General features: G+C 34.1%; 1 long non-coding RNA gene across 1 annotated transcript in view; it reads left to right on the top strand.

Annotated features, from left to right (window-relative positions):
• The window catches only part of LOC148941860 (uncharacterized), a 42,225-nt gene extending 23,905 nt beyond the window's left edge, over positions 1–18,320 (top strand). The window contains exons 2-3 of the long non-coding RNA XR_016143187.1: positions 14,473–14,697; positions 18,076–18,320. This is a non-coding gene — a long non-coding RNA (uncharacterized LOC148941860). The remainder of the gene's footprint in view (positions 1–14,472; positions 14,698–18,075) is intronic.
• The last annotated feature ends 715 nt before the right edge of the window (positions 18,321–19,035 follow it).

The following is a 19,035-nucleotide window of genomic DNA, read 5'->3' as shown; positions in this document are numbered from 1 at the left end:
TAAGTGCTTCGAAATTTTTGCCAGGACAAAAGGAGTGAAGGAAAGTAATTTACAACAGAAGGGTGTAGTACACTAAGGACACGAAAGGTGATGAATAGATGTGAAGCTACATGTGTTACTTCCTAATAGCTTTGACAATGCAAAAATCTCAATAGTGAAAGTGTTTTAATGTCATCAGTGAATGTGATGAACCAAATATTGTATGTTATAAATCATTCATGTATGTACCACAAGTAGAATTAGGTGTAATATTATTATGTTATCCACTCAACATTGTGTAGATAGTATGTAGTACTTCATATAGACAGCAAAATCAAAAAAAAAACTAATGTAAAAGTAGAATAGTCCCAACCTTATTGGAAATGTAAAAGTAATCAGTGTTAGATATAGAAAAAAAAAATCTTTAGTATGGTAGCTAACCTAGAACCATAAATAATCCTAGTCCGGTAGATGAATTTTAGATAGGGATGTAGAATAAAATAAGAAAAATAATTGAAAATATTTTAAGCACTCCTAATGAGCAGTTACTAATGACGGGACGTCATTATTTCATGGGAAGGGTGATGTGCACCATCAGTAGAATACCATATATTTAAAATACAAGATTCTTTCCTTCTAAAGATGATTCGGGCAGAAATTAAACATTCCCTAATTGAGTTCCAATACCGCTTCCAAGAGTCTAAATTTTTAATCAGCAAAAAGAGAAACTGCGTTCTATCTTCAGTCAAACAACGACGTAGTCGTTTCGAATTTTTGTTTCTAATTTATTTGTATGTTTTTTTTGTTTGTTTCTTTATGTTTATGTTCTGTTTTTTTGTTTTTTTTTCCTATCGCCTCATGGTTTTTTAGAAATACATGCATATATACATTTATAGATTTGCGTGTCATTGTACAAATAATCTAACAATAAAAACCAAGAGCAGCTGAGGGGTTAGTAACAGCCAAGTGCAGCTAATGAAAATTGTGTACTACACAATTTTTTAGTCAAATCGGTGCCTACATAAATGGAACTGTGGTGAGCACAAGCAACAATCTTTCAAACTATACGAATTATATATAAGTAATGTTGATGACTTCAGTGTCTTATACCAAATTGAGAGGTTTGGCTATTGGATATGAATATAATATGGTCACTGACACCACCAATATAGTTGGAATACAGTTGAAGATTTACATTTGAGGGCTAAATTTTGACTGTTTGTCCAAATTTCTTGAGAGTTGCTACTGAAAGATGGGGTCGTTTTATTAGAATAACAAGCGTTTTTAAAAGTATTAACAGTATTAGTGTAAGGAGCAAGATATTTATGAGGGGGGAACCCTTTACACACTGAATAAATCTACCGAAATTAATAAGCAAATTTCTTTTTAATTTTTCATTTACGGTGAGCCAAATTTAAATTTGCATTAGATGGAAAACACTCAAACATTAAACGTAAAAAAAGTTTTTTTTTGACTGGAAGTAAGAAGTGACATTAAAACTTAAAACGAACAACAATTATTGTGTATACTAAAGAGGCTTTCCCCTCCTCAAAAACTCGCTCTTTGCTCTAAAGTTTGATTCTTAGTCACAATTCTACTTTTTAAAACAATAAAAACTTTAAAATGAAGTGAAAAATGCTGAGGAGGTGACAGCCCGTTCATATACAGACCAATTACTGTTGCTTTAAGTGTCAATGTCGCTCCTTACTTTCAGTTAAAAAAAACTTGTTTTTTTTTATTCAATTAAGTGGCAGATTTGAATAAAGAATAAAAACAGGGAAAAGAAATAGACAAATATAAATATATTATCCACACTCAAGCTAACAGAATACATTTATTTTGTTCATATCCAACTCTATTTTGATCTTCATGAAATAATTCACCTTAAACCCTCTTACCTTCTTTCTATTCATAGATACGCCTTTCTCTGAAAAAAGTGACTTAAAATAGCAGTCACACGTTCTCAGTAATTCCAAAACTAGAAAGTCAAGCCTAATTTTTCTGTATTATTCTGCAGACATTTGAATTAAAAAATGACTTTCTTTTTTTACTTAACAACCCTTAAGTTCTTATGAACAGAATTTATAACCCAGAAATTTATAACAATAAATAGGAAATGCTTTAGTTCGCAAGCCACCCCGTTATATTATTGTTTTTGTTATAGGCATGTTTTTTCGTGTTTTTGAGACAAAAACAATGGACAAAGTGTACTGGCTAGATGGAATATATGAAAAAAAATCCAAAAGCCTAGAAGTCCTATTGGAGAAGCACAGTTCATATGATTTTCCAAGAATTAGAGAGGCTCTTGGATACCAGTTTTCATGTCAGATTTTTGGCTTGACAGCTCTTGAATTGATATCATTTTTCAATGATCAATCTGGTGCCAAAATCATTGCTTGTTGCTATAACCAAATGCAAGGGAAAGAAGCGCCAATTTCAAATTGGACCTTAGAAGTTCCAGCTACTTTTTGGATTCAATCCTAAAGATTTGACCCTAAAGCTTTCAAAATTTTGGTTACTTTCAGAATATATAGTTGAACATTGTAAATACATACATGCATATAAGAATATTGGCATGAACGTAGGCAGCATCTTATGCAGAGGGGGGCATCCACTTCTGTGATGGAGGGGGGAGGGGTCTTGCTAATACTTCCTGAGGTCCTTTGAATATAGGTCTTTAGAAACTAGTCATTCTATATTTCGCTAAAACTCGGCCTTTAAAATTTTCCATGTTATTTTTTTCCTAAACCATTAAAATATAAGCGACCCACTATCCAACTTCGAATTTCCAGAAAACATAATCACCACAAAAGCGATTTGACACAAATCACTTTATGGTTAGATAACAGCTTCTTCTAAGAATTCAATTCAAAAGTTTACAGTTGGGCAAAATTAAATATCAAAATTGGTATAGGGGAGGCTGGCCCACGCTTAGCCAAAGCAAACAGTTTCAATATAAGAACCTATGGGGCTTCTGGTGGATTATAAAAGCTCTGACAGATGGCAGTGTATGTTTTTAAAATGTCTGACCTTAATTAATACTTTTACCAAAAATACCAGATTGGATCAGGTTTTAAGGTGATTGACTGTGGAATTTTGTTAAATTTTGTCTGAAAGCCTACGCCTAATTACGAATACTAGAAAACTCGCGTTGAAAATTCACATTGTATTCTCTTATTATTTGCCTGTTTTTGGCAGCTTCCGAGACGTGCCATCTTCACCAGTTTGCTGTTAGTATTTTTTCATCCTTCGGGATAGCGAACTCCCATGTTCGGCCACAATACCTGGGGTAAATTCCGCATGCCGTACCAAGGTGTTCAAAAGTGGGCTATACTTGTAAAGGCTGTGTAAACAGCATATTAAAAGGTTGAAGGCAAGCTTAAAACCAAAAACTGCGTTAATTCTGGGGTTGTTTAATCCTGTCAGAACAGTAGGTGAACTGAAGTTCCGTTTTTTCCTGTTAAATTTCATTCAAAATAAAATGCTTAAAAGTAAAACAGAAGAGAAAAGAAAGAAAGGCGGCTGTGATCCAGAAGAAAATAAAACAGCAATTTTTTCTGTCTTATTCTACAAGAAGTCAGTAGGATTTTATAAAAGTGCCAGGGCTGTCCCTAGAGGACCGCTGCAAGACAACATAAAAAAAAGTTGAGAAGCTGAATATCCCTCTAAAAAGTCTGGACGCTGGATCTAAGTTTCCTTACACCCTGTTACAACATATGATGAATATTTACAGAGGAACAAGAAAAAGGACTAAAAACTTATTTGAAAACGATAGCTGATATGCTTTCAACTGTATTCCCATAGAAGCTTAAAACTCTATCAGTAAAAACGCCAGAAAGTACAAGCCCATGACGGACAACTACTTTTAACCGTCACAGTCAAGGAGCTTTCTTTAACCACCTGGAGCGAAGTCTATATAAACACATGTTCAGACCACAAGACACTTGAAACTAAACATTTGAAAAAGTAGCAACTGAATAACTTAAGGTCCACTTTTGGAAGGAGACTGGAGCAAGAGACTTTGCGCTAACTGACAAGATGGATATTGTCTTAAAGACAGAAGTTGAAATAAAACTGCCACCACTGACAGGTAGAACACCAAGATTAACGGAGCGGCTTACTTTTGGTGCTGATCAGTCAATGTATAATTAGAAATTAATGCTCTTTAGTTTTTTTTTAAACCTTAATGAAATTCATTTTGCAGTTTTTTATGCTGACCATATTCGTTCTTAATTTATAGCCGAAAAAAAATCTTTAATGTTCCCCTGGTCACTTTCCTTTTTCTTTTGTCCGGTGGCAAAACATAAGCCAGAGACGGCCGAACCAGTGCCGGGGGGCCCAGGGTTGGCACTCTTGACCACTTGGATAGAGAGGTATCCAGGTGGAAAAATGGCGGAGTATTTCTAATTGTCTTATTCAAGGATGGTATTGAATGAGTTACTTTTGCTTTGGCATGCTCAGCAACTTCTTATCGCTTGAATCAACTCATAGAGAATTAAACAAGTTAAAACCAGCCGATCGTGGGCCAGTCTCCTATCTATATATCGAACCGAAAATCAATATTGAAAGTCGAAACGTAAATGTTGATATTCCAAACGATATTAGGAAATTTCTGTTTGTTTCCAGCTTTTTTAACCATCCACCAGGTAACATCCAACAAAAAATTCCAACATACGAAAAGTTCTCGTTAATGTCTAGCATAAATTTGAAGTTCTAGAGGGGCAGCTGCCCGCTTCTGCCCCCCCCCCCTTCCCGCCACCCTTGAATATTGGTGGTACTTTTGTATTATATAAAACACATTCGAGAACATGTAACGCAAATATGAGAAAATACCCGGTTTTGAAATTGTCTTTACCAGATCATTACCTTCGGCTCGTTGGGAAAATATTTAATATCTATACTTAAATTGAATATTTAGTTGGTATTTTGTTTAGCTTAGGTTTGTTACATATTAAATATAATGTGCTTTGGGCGACCCCCTTTCAATAGTTCTTTGTGGTAGTAAAAAAAATTAAAAAAGAAAACGCCATTTATAGACTGTTGAGAACGCGTGTTTCAATCAATGTAAACATTCTATTTTGTTTATACGCCAGTGAATGGAAGTGTTTATTTAATATATTTCCATTTATATACTGTTGAGAAGGCGTGTTTCAATCAATATAAACATCCAATTTTGTTTATCGCCAGTGAATTGAATTTTTTATTTTAGATATATACATTTATATACTGTTTAGAACGCGTGTTTCAATCCATGTAAAAATTCAATTTTGTTTATACGCCAGTGAATGGAAGTGTTTATTTAATATATTTCCATTTATATACTCTTGAGAAGGCGTGTTTCAATCAATATAAACATCCAATTTTGTTTACACGCCAGTGAATGGAAGTGTTTATTTAATATGCGAGTTTTGTTTTCCTATTTATTTATATTTTTCTTCTGCTTGTTTAGTATGTTTTTATGTTGATGTTAGTTAAGGTTTTTAAAAAGAACATTTTTTGTTTCATTTTTTTTCCGTTGAGAAAGGCTCCCAGACGTGGGGCCGAAATATTCGGAGTATTTTAGTTTAACCAAATGTTTTATTTGTATTCACTGCTTTATAAAAATTAAAACCCGTTTTCTTGTTTAAATATTTTGTAAATGGAAAAGCAGTGTGGTCTAAGAAATTATTTACGTCTTTGTGGTAGTTTTCACAATTTTGTTACTAAAGTATTATATTTCCATCATATTTGTTTTATTTCATTAGCATTAACCAAAATACAAGTTTTCAAGTGTGTTTCCCTATAATACACAAGTACCATATTTTTTATGCTGGAAGTAAGAATTTTAAGATCGATTGCTTAATTGTATTTTTTTATCTTAATGTTTGACATTAACATTCTAATGATTTTTTCTCGAAACTTAGGCTCGTAGCTTTTTTAACACTTTACAACAAGGACTTATGCCACTTTTATTTGCAGAGAAGTAATAACATAGAATGACTTGTTTATTAATATTCATGAGTTACACACACACATAAAACATAACTCAAGAATATTGCATTTTTCATTTACAGCACTGTTTTTTTATGGATTTTAATTAGCCAAATGGTTTATTCACGTTGTATAATTAAACAATTAGATATTATATAATTATATAATTGAATAATTTTATTTATTTAAATTGATAAAATATTAACAAAAACGTAATGAATAAGTTATTTATTTATTAAAAATAAATAACAATGACTAAATAATAATAAATTTATTTATTTATTTATTAAAAAAGTATATAATTGAAATAATTTTAAATAATTTCATTACCTTACATTGTGTTGTGCTAGAACTTTAACTCAGTAAAACTGAAATATTTTGTTCAGTGCCCAAGGACCTTCAAATCTAACTTGGGGTTATAGTAAACTAATTTAGGGATCCTAGAAACTTATCTATGACCGGTAATTCCGGTTGCTATCGGTGGTATTCAGGGATATCGATAGAGAAATTTAAATGAATTGATAATTTTTAAAAATTTTGAGAGACACTGATCATTTTAATGTCAATAATGATTTATAAATTTGTGTAGATGGTCTGATATATAAGGGAAACAGTGCGATTGTCATTTGCTGATCTGAAGATCTTAACTGAAGATGAATCTGCATTCATATACTTTTTAACTCCCATGCCCCGCAAGAAAATTTAAAATAATCATACCACAAACATGATCATAAACATTAAAATTATTTTTGCCATAAAATTACTAAGGTTTTTCTAACCCTGGAAAAATTTCCCAGAGACAGCCCCTTTCTTTAAACCAAAGTAAGATCTTGGAGTGAAGGGATTCAATAAATAAAGATAGATGCCATCAGATGCCTTCACTCCAGATCTTACCAAAGTAAGATCTTGGCGTGAAGGGATTCATTAAATAAAGATAGATGCTACTACTACAACTCACTACAGCACCGAGGTAACTGAAACCAACACAGCTACGGATGTCCTCCTCCCAATCAATTCAAAACCACCCTCTTCAAACCATCAAAGAAGGTTCCCATTTCCCTTTAATGTGACCTTACATCCTCCTACCCCAACCAAGAAAAATATTTTTACCGTTTAGATCAAGACGGTTGAGCAATATGGATAATCTTTGCCAATCTGCCATTCTTCATCAGTAGAAAGGGCCCTAACCATCTTTCCCTAACAAATCTGTCTCTCATTATAGCCCTAGAAAACGGGATTGAACCACATTCTTTGAACAGCCTGCAGTATGAAATACGGTCAGTCAGTTGGGTACCCAGAACAGTCTGTGGGCAGTTTTTCTGAAAATATCTAGTGAATTTTCTCTGTTTTTTAGAGCATCCATACTTCATAAGGATATTTGACAACTGTCATCACTCTGACTTCCAATATACTAGTCTTGGTTCGTAGATATTTTTCTAGCTTTTTTCAACTGCGAAAAAATACCCTAGGCCATGGCTATTCTATTCTTCCATTGTTCACTGCCCCCCCCCCCTCGTTACTAATAATACTACTAAGGTAAGTGAAGCTGTCAACTTAATCTTTTCGTTACCAAGCGTCACCTTTACTTTTTCACTTATTCTTAGTCTCAGCAACTTCGTCTTCTTAATATTAATTTTCAAACCAATTCTAACACCTTGAATACGCAAAACCTCTAGAAGTCCATTCTTTTTGTTCTCACTTTCATCTAACATGCTTAAATGATCACCATAATCTAAGTCCAGAAACATTGGTCCTCCCCGATTAGTTCCGTGTTCTCCCATTGATTTTCTTGTGCTCCTGTGCCCCCATTGCCTTTCCATGTGATCTAAAAGATCAAAGAATTTCTTAAAATCATCAGGAATATAAATTCATCCCCTTTCTGCGCTTGTCTAGTTGTTTTAAAATGAAATCGAGCAGATTAATTAGATGCCGAACAGTTAAACACCTTGGGATGTTACCAAATTGCTTTTTTTCTTTTGCTTCTGATTTTTTTCTTTATAACACCAAGCAACAAAACTATCAAAAACTCAGGTGAAGAGCAATGTAACAGAGATTGGCTTCGCACCATCAAAATCATCAACAGTGCCCTTTTTTTGAAATAACAGTGATGAATCTGGTTTTCCAATCTTTTTTTGGGAAAATATCCAGTTTTAATAATATTGCTGTAGAAACTTTAAAGTAGGAAAGACTATTCTTTCGCAAATGCTTCTGTAAGAGCTACTGGGAACTCGAAGGGCGTCACTGTTGTTCTCTTTAATAAGGAAAGAACCTTTTTAATTTCTGATATTGAGACTCTGGACATTACTTTTTATTTTTGGATCTTCTGTTACAAAACTTATTGGAAAAACAAGTTTTTTCAACTGAAAGTAAGGAGCAACATCAAAACTTGGAATGAACAGAAATAATTACGTATGTAAGCTGGTTACCCACTCCTCAATGCCTCGCTCTTTACGCTAATGATTACTACGACTACTACTACTACTAACAACTCACTGCAGCACCAGGCCGCCTGAGGCCAACACAGCTACGCACGCTCGTCCTCCACCCCAGTCTATTCAAAGCCTCCCTTTTTACACCCACCCACGAAGTTCCCATTTCCTTTAAATCTTTCTTTATGACGTCCTTTCACCCAAGACGGGGACGACCTGCTTTCTGTTTAGCCCTAGATTGTTGGCCGAAAAGAACACTCTTCGGCAATCTGTCATCCTTCTTCTGCACAACGTGCCCTAGCCACCTCAACCTTTCTTTCATTATAGCCCTAGAGAGCGGTATTGAACCATATTTTTCGTATAGTCTATTGTTTGAAATACGGTCAGTCTGCCGGGTACCCGTAATAATCCTTACCTTAACCGCAGCAGTGTTATTCTCGTACATTGCACTAATCACTTTAATGTATTTGTCTGGTATACCATACAAGGATAAAACATCTACTAAAGCTATTCTATCAACAGAATCGAACGCTTGCTCATAATCTATAAAACTGAGGACCAAAGGTGTTTGAAAACTCAGGCACTTCTTAATTGTTAGCCTAAGAGTGAAAATTAGGTCGACACATCCTCTCCCTTTTCTAAATCCGCACTGCTCTTCTCTTAAAACTTTATCTACGGCATCTCTCAGTCTAAAAAGTATCATATTACTAAGTAGTTTACTGACTACAGAGACCAGACTAATGCCTCGATAATTACCACACTCACTTTTATCACCTTTCTTATAAAGTGGCTTAATTAAGGTTTTCCTAAAATCGTTAGGCACTTTCACCTTTTCAAAAATCCTATTCATAATCTTCAGTAACTTATTTCTAACCTCATAGCCATCATATTTAAGAAACTCATTTACCACCCTATCAGCACCTGGAACCTTATTATTTTTTAATCCTTTTCGTACTGTTACTAATTTCTCCTCACAAAAGAAATCTTCCTTCACATCCAAGGTATCACAAACTTTTTCATTTTTCTCTATAATTTTTCCTGCAACTCTATCTCGGTTAAGCAAATTCTCAAAATGTTCGGCCCATCTCTCTTTAAATTTTTCCTTATCACTAATTGCGACCCCATTCCTCTCTTTAACTGGGCCAAGTCTGGATTGACTACTCTCTCTAAATTTGATAACGTGCCAGTACAATATTTTACTATTATGCCGTCTAGCTGCATCTTCCAGATCCTCGGCAATTTTATCCATGGCCTCCACTTCACACCTCCTTAGTTCATATTTTAATGCTTTCTCCACTTTCTTTACATTTCTTTTGTTTTTATACGATCTATCACTAAGATAATTCTTGTACAAGCCCTTTCTCCTTTCTATTAAACAATAAGCTTTTTCACTAATATTCTTAGCTGCAGTTCTAGCTTTCTTCCCTAATACACCTTCAGCAACTTCACAAATAATGTTTCTAAAATTATTCCAACCATCTTCCACATTATAAAATTTTAAACTCTCAAGTTTAGCATTCAACAGTTCCTGGAAAGTTTCTCTCAAATTCTCATCCTAGAGTCTACCAACATCATAACTTCCCGGGAGATAGTTACCCTTCCGATATTTCAGCTTTAAATTAACCCTTGACACTACTAGATGGTGATCTTTACTTTTAACATCAATAACAGCACTCCTATGCACCCTAGTATCTTGTATTGATCCTGCCAGTCTTCGGTTCGCTATAACATAATCAATAAGGTTCGCTTATTGCAAAAGTCTGTATCCATTACTGTTTTCTTTTCCTACACCAAATTTACCTAGGCTGGGATACCATCTATCCCTATTTCTACTAACCTGGGCGTTAAAATCTCCCAGTAGTAACATCATATTTCTACGTGGGACCCTGTCTATTTGCTCCTGTAACTGTAAGTAAAATTCATCTGAGTCACTAGTATCTCTGTCAGTCGGTTCTACAGGGGCGTATACTACTATAACTGATACCCTGAACTTTCTAGTCATAAAATGAGCAAATAGTACTCTATTATTAATACCTTCCAAGCCTGAATAAGACTAAGCAGCTTTCTTATTCATCATGAGTCCTACTCCCTGTCTATGTGCCCCATCCTTCCTGCCTGAGTAAACAAATTCTATATCACCTAACTTCATGCTTCCTACCCCTGGGATATGAGTTTCTGAAATTCCTAAAAAATCCAGCTCGAATCGTCTGAATTCGTCAGTCAAAATGTCGATACGATAGTCATTTTTTAATGTCGTAACGTTCCAAGTTCCAATTTTCATGTTCTTTAAATCATTGAAATTATTTTCACATCAGGAAAAGCAATGATCCCAGATACCAGTGCAGGACGGAGATAACATATTTTCTCAAGTCTACACCGAAGTGCTTAAGCCGGCTTAGAACCGGACAGCAAGAAGTCCCTGGGATCTCCATGAACGGAGGCTTTGTGCAATCCTTGGCCCTTCTTGGTCACAACATGGTTTTCAGCACTTGGCGATGCTCTTCTATCAACAAGCGTCGAAATCCTGCACAGACAGTCTCAAGCCTATTACCTCCGACACATTATGTGTTCATGCCTACAAATATTATGCTACTACAGGGAGGGAATCCATAATAGATAAATTAGCTAGGAAGAGGTTTTTCAGCCCAAGGACACCAATCAAAGCATACCAACCCCAGAAAAATTGTCCATTAGTCAGAATCCCGTGCAAATACTGTATCGTTTACTAGGCTGCAATTTCTTCGAGAGGCGCCTTCCTTAAACACTTTTAAAAGGCTTATTATTTTTCTTTAACGGTCACTGCGTTTTACGAGCTGTTCTTAAGGAATCAAGACAAAAAGTCAAACTATAGCGTAAAGAGCAAGGTATTGAAAAGGGAATAGCCCCCTTGTATACGTAAACATTTTTGCTTGTTTTAATTTTTTAACGTTTCCTCAAACTTTCAGTTCATTCCTGATCTTTTTTTAAATAATCAATTAAAAAAATTTTCTACAAAATACGTAAAGAACTCAATTAAACCAAAAATGAGCAAAAGTAAAATAAAATAATCTACCAGGCGTGAAACTACCACAAATCAGCAACGATAAATAAATGAAACCCAAAACGAACAGAAATTACAATAAATAACCGAGTCAAATTCAAAACGAGCAGAAATTAACATAAGTTGGGCTCAAAACCCCTATGCTTTCCCAAAGCAGGAACATACTGAAAACATATAAATATTTCAACTTTTATAACTTTAATAAATCAAATAATATTAAAATTTTGATTACTAAATATCAGTATATGTATATTGAACTGACAATGCACATTCATCTGTATTTTTTTCAGTACAGTGCAAATTATGTTCTGGCCTTGGGAAAGCGTAGGGGTTTTGAGCCCAACTTATGTTAATTTCTGCTTGTTTTGAGTTTGACTCGGTTATTTACGGTAATTTTGGTTCATTTTGGGTTTCATTTATTTATCGCTGCTGATTTGTGGTAGTTTCACGCTTGGTAGATCATTTTGTTTTACTTTTGCTCATTTTTGGTTTAATGGAGTTCTTTACTTTTCTTTGAAAAACTTATTCTGTAGAAAAAGTTTTTTAATTGATTATGTAAAAAAGATCAAGAATGAACTAAAGGTTTGGGGCAACGTTAAAAATTAAAACAAACAGAAATTATTACGTATACAAGGGGGCTATTCCCTTTTCAATACCTTGCTCTATACGTTATAGTTTGACTTTTTGTCCGGATTCTTTAAAAACAGCTCGTTAAACACAGCGACCGTTAAAGAAAAATAATAAGCCTTTTAAAAGTTCTTAAGGAATCATTAGCATAAAGAGCGAGGCATTGAGGTGTGGGTGACCAACTTATATACGTAATTTTTTATGTTTATTCCAAGTTTTGATGTTGCTCCTTACTTTCAGTTGAAAAAACTTGTTTTTTCAATAAGTTTTGTAACAGAAGATCCAAAAATAAAAAGTAATGTCCAGAGTCTCAATATCAGAAATTAAAAAGGTTCTTTCCTTATTAAAGAGAACAACAGTGACGCCCGTCGAGATCCAAGTAGCTCTTACTAAAGTATTTGCAAAAGAATAGTCTTTCCCACTTTAAAGTATCTTCAGCAATATTATTAAAACTGGATATTTCCCAAAAAAAAGTTAGAAACCAGATTCATCACTGCTATTCCAAAAAAAGGGAACTGTTAATGATTTCGATGGTGCGAAGCCAATCTCTGTGTTACATTGCTCTTCATCTGAATTTTCGATAGTTTTGTTGCTTGGTGTTTAAAGAAAAAATCATAAGCAGAAGATAAAATACAATTTGGTTACATCCCAAGGTGTTTAACTGTTTGGCATCTGATTAATTTGCTCGATTCCATTTTAAAACATCTAGAAAAACGCAGACAGGGGATGAATTTATATTCCTGTTGATTTTAAGAAATCCTTCGATCTTTTAGATCACGTGTAAAAGCAATGGGGGCAAAGTGAGAACAAAAAGAATAGACTTTTAGAAGTTTTGCGTGTTCAGGGTGTTAGAATATGTTTAAAAATTATTATTAACAAGACTAAGTTGCTGAGACTATGAATAAGTGAAAATGGAAAGGTGACGCTTGGTAACGAAAAGATTAAGTTGACAGCTTGACTTACCTTAGTAGTATTATTAGTAACGGGAGGGGGAGTGAAGAATTTAAGAATAGAATAGCCAAAGTAAGATCTTGGAGTGAAGGGATTCATTAAATAAAGATAGATGCTACTACTACAACTCACTACAGCACCGAGGTAACTGAGACCAACACAGCTACGGATGTCCTCCTCCCAACTAGTTCAAAACCACCCTCTTTACACCGTCAAAGGAGGTTCCCATTTCCCTTTAATCTGACCTTACATCCTCCTACCCCAACCGAGAAAAACCTGTTTTCCATTTAGATCAAGACGGTTGGCCAAAATGGAGAATCTTTGGCAATCTGTCATTCTTCATCCGTAGAAAGGGCCCTAACCATCTCAATCTTTCTCTCATTATAACCCTAGAAAGCGGGATTGAACCACATTTTTCGAACAGCCTGCAGTATGAAATACGGTCAGTCAGTTGGGTACCGTGAACAGTCCGTGGGCAGTTTTTCTGAAAATATCTATCGAATTTTCTCCGTTTTTTAGAGTACCCATACTTCATAAGGATATTTGACAACTGTCATCACTCTGGCTTCCAATATACTAGTCTTGGTTCGCAGACATTTTTCCAGTTTTTTTTTCAACTGTGAAAAAATACCCTAGGCCATGGCTATTCTATTCTTAAATTCTTCACTCCCCCTCCCGTTACTAATAATACTACTAAGGTAAGTGAAGCTGTCAACTTAATCTTTTCGTTACCAAGCGTCACCTTTCCATTTTCACTTATTCATAGTCTCAGCAACTTAGTCTTGTTAATAATAATTTTCAAACATATTCTAACACCCTGAACACGCAAAACCTCTAAAAGTCTATTCTTTTTGTTCTCACTTTGCCTCCATTGCTTTTACACGTGATCTAAAAGATCGAAGGATTTCTTAAAATCAACAGGAATATAAATTCATCCCCTGTCTGCGTTTTTCTAGATGTTTTAAAATGGAATCGAGCAAATTAATCAGATGCCAAACAGTTAAACACCTTGGGATGTAACCAAATTGTATTTTATCTTCTGCTTCTGATTTTTTTCTTTAAACAACAAGCAACAAAACTATCAAAAATTCAGATGAAGAGCAATGTAACACAGAGATTGGCTTCGCACCATCGAAATCATTAACAGTTCCCTTTTTTGGAATAGCAGTGATGAATCTGGTTTCTAACTTTTTTTGGGAAATATCCAGTTTTAATAAAATGCCGGATGCATTGTGATGGTGATATACCACTTTTTCTGTGGTATATCCGTTTTTATACTTTATATCTGAAGGATTATAACAACACTCTCATGTATTGTTTCACTGTAAGAAGCGTTTGTACAACTAATGATTTACAGAGAAAGCAACGTTGAATAGCCTTGGAAAATAAATCCTTGGATACCCATTTTATGTTACAGACTGAGATCAGATGACAGACTGATTTTGATAGGCTGTTGTATATTTGTTTTCTTTTTAGGGGATCAAAAACTTGCCCTGTTTGCAGAAAGAGCACAAAAAGCTCTTTAGCCCTTTTCTTGGATTTTGCTCCTGAAAATGAGACAACAGCAACCAATAGGACTTCTAATAATGTCTTAAGATGTCGCGTTGAATCCCTGGAGTTTCAGTTCAGACTAAAAGAAGAAGAGCGAAAGTAAGCGTCAGACAAACTTGCCATGTTAGAACAAAATAAAAGGGACCTGAGGTATAAAAATTTACATTCTTCTTTTATTTTTTTACTTTTTCTAGATTTTTCCTCTTCAAGGTTATGGTGCTTTCAATTTTGCTTTTCAATTCACATTATTGTGTAATTTCAAAGACTGTGGTGCAAAAGACTTATGGTGCTTTCAGTTTTCATGGGATTTCAAGACCCTCCATGGGGCAATTTCTTTAAATAGGCTAGGAATTGTTTGTAGGGATGCTGTTAATTGCTGTTAACCAGGTATTTTTCATATTTTTAAGGGACTATAGAAGGTTTTGGACCAGAGGGTTTACAGTTCACATCGTGAAATGTTGCTATACGAACTTTTAAAAACCTGTTTTTAGTGCCGGCGCTGTGTCGGAAAAAGTCGTGCCCTTGATTCCCTATCAAGTTTCTCACTTGTTAATCTATTTGCCTGGCAGAATTTTTTTTTTTTTTTAACTGGGCGGAGGGGGATGTCTTGTGCATGGATTTTTATGAATGGCAGATAAACTAAAGAAAAACTAAAGAAAAACTAAACTAAAAGTAAAGAAAAAAAAGAAAAACTAAACTAAAGAAAAGCCGTGTTATACCTTTGCATAAGTATGGAAACAAGGAAGAGGTAAATAATTACCGCCCTATTTCAATTCTGCCGGTTATTTAAAAAACTTTTGAAAAAATAATGCATGATAAAACTAGTAAATTTGCGGAAGAAAAAGAAATAATACCGCCTAGCCAATATGGATTTTGGAAAGAGCATTCGACGGATCATGCAATTACCCATTTTATTTGGAAAGTGAAAGACTTTCTAGATAATGGTTTTTATATCACAGCTTTATTCATTGACCTGTCGAAAGCGTTTGATACAGTAAACCGTTTCTTTTTAGTTAGAAAAATAAAAAAATAAAAATTTTAACCGTGCATTGTCAGTTGGAACGAATCATATCTATCGGATAGGTCACAGGGGGTTATAGTTGGACCAAAAATATCACGAGAGCACATAATAACTTGCGGAATTCCACAGGGGTCGACTTTAGGGCCATTCCTTTACCTCACTTATACCGCAGATATAGGAAACTTGATGAAAGATTGTTTGACAATATCATTTGCAGATGATACAGTTCTACTATTCTGAGCTTTAAGTGTTGAAACCCTTTTTAAGACTATAAAGAGCGCTTTGAATGATCGAACGAAATATACGAGAATTATTGATTATTATTGTTTATTGATTATTTTAAAAATAAAAAATTACATGATTTTTCTACTATCAAAAAGGTAAACACTGACGTGTCTTTAACAGCTGATGGGTATTTGATAGGTAGGGTTTCAAAATTCAAATATTTAGATGTAATCATTGATGATTATTGTCATGGAAAGAACGCACAATCTATATATCTATATAGATATCTATATAATATCTATATAATATCTATATAATATAATATCTATATAATATCTATAAAAATTGCAAGAGGAGTGTGGATTCTATTTAGACTGAAAATTTCCTTCCGCAAAAAGTTTTGTGAACCGTTTATTTTACTCTTGTTTATCCTTATGTTCAGTATAGTTGTTACATTTGGGTTAATTCTTTCATTTATAATTTAAAGACAGTTCAAAGCTTACAAAATAGAGCTGCAAAGTCAATTTATTTTTATAAACTTAATATTAAAGAATGCTTTCTTAAACCTCAGTTACTAAAAGTAAGACAAATTTGCCAGCTACAAACTACTGTATTCATGTATAAACACTTGAATAGTGTAGCACTCCCAGGACTAACACAACTGGTATTTTTTCATTTATCGTTATATCATCATGCTTAATACTTATTCAACGTCGTCATCTACAAATTTTTCTCTTATCTTGGATATTTATCACTAGCAAAGAGCAGCTTTTCTATAAAACACGTCGGAGTGAAATTTCATTGTGTTTAGTTGTCGTTTTAGTTTAGCTTATGTGTTATTTTTTTTTTAAATATTTTTTTTTTTTTTTTTTAGTTTTTAAAGGCTACCGAAAGTGGGGCTGAAATATTTTGAATATTTTTTGATTAAATTGTTTATTTTTCTTTAATTATTTTTTTTTTCACTGCTTTATTAAAATGAAAACCCATTTTTTCTTGCTTAATTTTTCTTAATCATTCGGGGCATAATTGTTATGATTTAATATCAGTATATGTAATTTCTGTTCGTTTTAAGTCTTAATTTAGCTCATTACTATCAGTTGAAAAAACTTTTTTTTATTTAATTTCTGATTGTTTTTTAAATAATGCTAGGAAATCCAGCGCCCCCTTCATAGAAAATCTCTTCCTCAATGAAAAATTCTTCCATGGAAAGATCCTCCCACGTAACCCCTTTCCCTCGAACCTCCCACCCCAGCAAGAAAAATTCATAAACGTCAGTAAACTTCTTAATAAACAAAACTATATGTAAACAGTGGGTAAAGTTCCTAACTTGCAGCCCTTCCCCCGAGGACTTTTGGGGGTTAAGTCGTCCTCAGAGACATAATTATTAGGTTTTCCAACTATTCTGAACAAAACAGATATCTCAAAATTTTTATGTGGTGACTTTGGGAAACAAATAAGCGTGGGAGGGGGCCTTTTAGCCCTCCAATTTTTTGGTCACTTTAAAAGAACACTAGAACTTTTAATTTTTGTTTTTATGAGCCCTCTTGCAACATTCTAGGACCACTGGGTCGATAAAATCACCCCTGGGTAAAAAAATAATAAACACGAATCCGTGATCTTTCTTCTGGCAAAAATTACAGAATTCCCCATTTTTGTATATAGGAGCTTGAAACCTCTACAGTAGGGTTCTCTGATACACTGAATCTAATGCTTGATTTTCCTTCAGATTCTATGACTTTTAAGGGATGTTTCCTCCTGTTTTCAAAATATGGCAAATTTTCTCAGGCTGGTCACTTTTGGTGGGTAAGACTAAACTTGATGAAACTTGTATGTTTAAAATAAGGATAAAAATCAGATTCTTTTGATGTATCTATTCGTATCAAAATTCCGTTTGTTAGAGTTTTGGTTACTATTGAGCCGGATTGCTCCTGTATTCACATTTGAACACTGTCATTTGTTTATACCACATGTAATAACACACTCTCTTCAAAGACTCAAAATGTACGAGGTGTGCATAAGTTCAGTGCAAAAATTGAACTTTTTACGTGTTTTGCACAAGTTCTAAAGGACAAAAAAATTATGTTTACAAGGAGTGTTGGGTTACACGGAGTTATGTTTACAAGGAGTTTCAAGGAGTGTTGGGTATAATAAGATTCTAGGCTATCGCTAATATTTTTAAACCAGGTTAGTTTTATTTAATACAAAATCTTTCTGTTGTTCTAAGAAAACAAAATTACTTTAAAGTCAAATAGAACCATAACTTATATTTAACACTCTTGCAGAAGGCACGAGTATCTTGTGACAACGCACCCAGAAACTCCAAGGGGCCATTTATCTGATACGCAACAAGTCTAAGGGCTTCTTTGTGAAATGGATGTAGTCAAAGTTTTTGTTCTTTCACAACCCATTTTGGTATAATGGTCCATGTGGCCGTATGGCAGAGCTTGTAATAAGCACCCAAATGTGATCCCTGTAAAAGCTTTAGTTTTATTTGCTGAGGATACTAAATAAATTTGAAAATATTGAAAATAAATTTTAAGAAGTATAATTTTGTGTTGTTTGCTCGTTCTAAAATATATTATCCTTGGGTGGATAAGTTGAGGTGTGTAAACTCATTTATTAATAGAGTGCACTCGACTAGGTATTTAGGAATTATTGTAGATGAGACGCTTAGTTTTTCAGACCATATAAATTATGTAACATCTTGAATTGCCCGTAATGTTGAAATTATTAGGAAATTGAAGCACATTTGTCCGAAAATTGTCCTTAGACTTTTGTATTTTTTACTTGTCCATTGTTACCTTTTATGCTGTTGTCCGGTATGGTTTTCAACTTTTCAATCCCATCTGAAACGCCGGAGAGCTGTGCAGAATTCTGCCATTAGGATTTTGGAAAACTATGGACCAAGAGATTCAGTGAGAAATATGTATTTAAAACTGAATATCCTTCCTCTAGCAGGTATATTCATTTTTATCGATCTATGTTAATGTTTGATATTATTAATATCCCAATACCCTTTTTTGTGCCCTTTTTCCACATTCTTCTGCATCACTGTCACTCTATACATAGTAGCTAAATGGACAAGTGCATTAGAACGAACTCCATTCTTGTTCTTTAATGAACATCCATTTTTTCACATAATAATTGCCTCAGCATTTGGGTATGACCGTAGCAGGTCTTCCAGTTTGTATGGATTCAACTGTCCTTAAGTCTCGATCCAAACTATATTCAGTACGTAAAAA

Source organism: Artemia sp. Qi Xiang Cuo, chromosome 17 (assembly GCF_049724085.1).
Source record: "Artemia sp. Qi Xiang Cuo chromosome 17, ASM4972408v1, whole genome shotgun sequence".
Taxonomy (NCBI): domain Eukaryota; kingdom Metazoa; phylum Arthropoda; class Branchiopoda; order Anostraca; family Artemiidae; genus Artemia; species Artemia sp. Qi Xiang Cuo.
The sequence above is the reverse complement of the archived record's forward strand: the minus strand, read 5'-3'. Positions and strand labels throughout refer to the sequence as shown.